The 2813-nt window shown below is 32.3% G+C and overlaps 1 non-coding gene across 1 annotated transcript; it reads left to right on the top strand.

Moving 5' to 3' along the window:
- Positions 1 to 284: 284 nt before the first annotated feature.
- Positions 285 to 392, top strand: LOC112746012 (small nucleolar RNA R71). The gene has a single exon (XR_003173913.1). It is a non-coding gene; the product is annotated as a small nucleolar RNA R71 (small nucleolar RNA).
- The last annotated feature ends 2421 nt before the right edge of the window (positions 393 to 2813 follow it).

The raw sequence follows: 2813 nt of genomic DNA on the forward strand, positions 1-2813 counted from the left end.
GACTCTGAGAATCATATTGACTTGCTGAGTCAATATTTTGTTCCGAGCCAATATGGCATTCAGAGTATCAACTTCAAGAACTCCCTTCTTCATAGGCGTCCCATTATTCACAGGATTCCTTTCAGAAGTGTACATGAACTGGTTATTAGCAACCATGTCAATGAGTTCTTGAGCTTCTGCAGGCGTTTTCTTTAGGTGAATGGATCCACCTGCAGAAGTATCCAATGACATCTTTGATAACTCAGAAAACCATCATAGAATATATCCAGGATGGTCCATTCTGAAAGCATGTCAGAAGGACACTTTTTGGTCAACTGTTTGTATCTTTCCCAAGCTTCATAGAGGGATTCACCTTCTTTCTGTCTGAAGGTTTGAACATCCGCTCTAAGCTTGCTCAGCTTTTGAGGAGGAAAGTACTTGGCTAAGAAAGCCGTGACCAGCTTATCCCAAGAGTTCAGGCTGTCTTTGGGTTGAGAATCCAACCATAATCTAGCTCTGTCTCTTACAGCAAAAGGGAAAAGCATGAGCCTGTAGACTTCAGGATCTACTCCATTAGTCTTAACAGTATCACATATCTGCAAGAATTCAGTTAAGAACTGAAAAGGATCTTCAGATGGAAGTCCATGAAACTTGCAGTTCTGCTGCATCAGAGAAACTAGTTGAGGTTTCAGCTCAAAGTTGTTTGCTCCAATGGCAGGAATGGAGATGCTTCTTCCATGTAAATTGGAATTAGGTGCAGTAAAGTCACCAAGCATCCTCCTTCATTATTATTATTTTCGGCTGCCATCTCCTCTTCTGTTTGAAAATTCCTAACAGGTGCTTACTGGTTAGTTGTAATTCAGAGTCCTTTCAGGTTCTGGATCTGCTTCAACAAGAATATTCTTATCCTTGCTCCTGCTCATATGACAAAGAAGATGGCACAGAAAAAATATAATAATAATATGGATCCTTTATACCACAGTATAGGGATCCTTGTGTAGTGAAGAAAAGAAGGGAAAAAATTGAACTCAGAGAAGAAAGGTCGATGGAGAGTTGAGATAGATGTTAGGATATGAATAAAAATAGAAGAGATGGAGGGGAATAATTTTCGAAAAATTTTTGAAAAAGAGTTAGTGATTTTTGAAAATGGTTTTTGAAAAAGTTAGTATTTTTCGAAATTTTTTTTTAAAAATAAAATAATTATAATAAAAAGAAATTTTGAAAAAGAGGGGAGATATTTTCGAAAATGAGAGAGAGAGAGTTAGTTAGGTGTTTTGAAAAAGTTAAGAAACAAACAAAAAGTTAGTTAGTTGGTTGAAACAAATTTTGAAAAGATAGAAGTTAGGAAGTTAGAAAAGATATTTTGAAAAGATTTTTTGAAAAAGATAAGATAAGAAGATATTTTTGAAAAGATATGATAGAATTAGTTTTTGAAAAAGATTTAATTTTTAAAATCTCAATTAATGACTTGATTCATAAGAAATCACAAGATATGATTCTAGAACTTAAAGTTTGAATCTTTCTTAACAAGCAAGTAACAAACTTCAAATTTTTGAATCAAAACATTAATTGATTATGTTATTTTCGAAAATTTGGTATAAAAATAAGAAAAAGATTTTTGAAAAATATTTTTGGAATTTTCGAAAATAACTAATAATTTTTGAAAAAGATAAAATTTTCAAATTGAAAATTTGATTTGACTCATGAGAAACAATTGATTTTAAAAATTTTTGAAAAAGTCAATCCAAATTTTGAATTTGATGAGAGAAAAAGGAAAGATATTTTTTTTTTTTGAATTTTTTTGAAAAACATGAAAAATATGCAATGCATGAAATTTTTAGATCAAAACAATGAATGCATGCATGAATGATATGAATGTCAAGATGAACACCAAGAACACTTGAATGTCATGATGAACATCAAGAACATATTTTTGAAAAATTTTTATGAAAGAAAACATGCAAGACACCAAACTTAGACTTCTTTAATGCTTACGCACTAAGAATTCAAGAATGCATATGATAAACATGAAAAGACACAAAACAAAAAATCATCAAGATCAAACAAGAAGACTTACCAAGAACAACTTGAAGATCATGAAGAACACTATGAATGCATGAATTTTCGAAAAAATGCAAGATGCACATGCAATGACACCAAACTTATGATATGACTCAAGACTCAAACAAGAAACAGAAAATATTTTTGATTTTTATGATTTTCTAATTTTTTTGGATTTTTATTTATTTTTCGAAAATTTAAAAGAAAAATAAGGATTCCAAAATTTTTAATATGAATTCCAGGAATCTTGCCATGTTAGTCTAAAGCTTCAGTCCAGGAATTAGACATGGCTCACTAGCCAGCCAAGCTTTCAAAGAAAGCTCCAGTCCAAAACACTAGACATGGCCAATGGCCAGCCAAGCTTTAGCCTTTAACATGAGAGTATATTGCTCTTGATAACAAATTGCAAGCCTCAGTCCAAAAGAATTTAGACATGGCTTTACAGCCAGCCAGGCTTCAACATGCTTCATGAAACACTAGAATTCATTCTTAAAAATTTTGAATAAAATTTTTTTGAAAACATTTTTATTATTTTCGAAAACAGATGAGAAATTTTAGAAATATTTTTGAAAAATTTTTGAAAATAAAATAAAAAGAAAATTACCTAATCTGAGCAACAAGATGAACCGTCAGTTGTCCAAACTCAAACAATCCCCGACAACGGCGCCAAAAACTTGGTGCTGTTGCCGGATCAAACTTGGCACTGATGTTACCGGACCAAAAGCTTGCCGAAAACTCAAACAATCCCCGGCAACGGCGCCAAAAACTTGGTG

Source organism: Arachis hypogaea, chromosome 14 (assembly GCF_003086295.3).
Source record: "Arachis hypogaea cultivar Tifrunner chromosome 14, arahy.Tifrunner.gnm2.J5K5, whole genome shotgun sequence".
Taxonomy (NCBI): domain Eukaryota; kingdom Viridiplantae; phylum Streptophyta; class Magnoliopsida; order Fabales; family Fabaceae; genus Arachis; species Arachis hypogaea.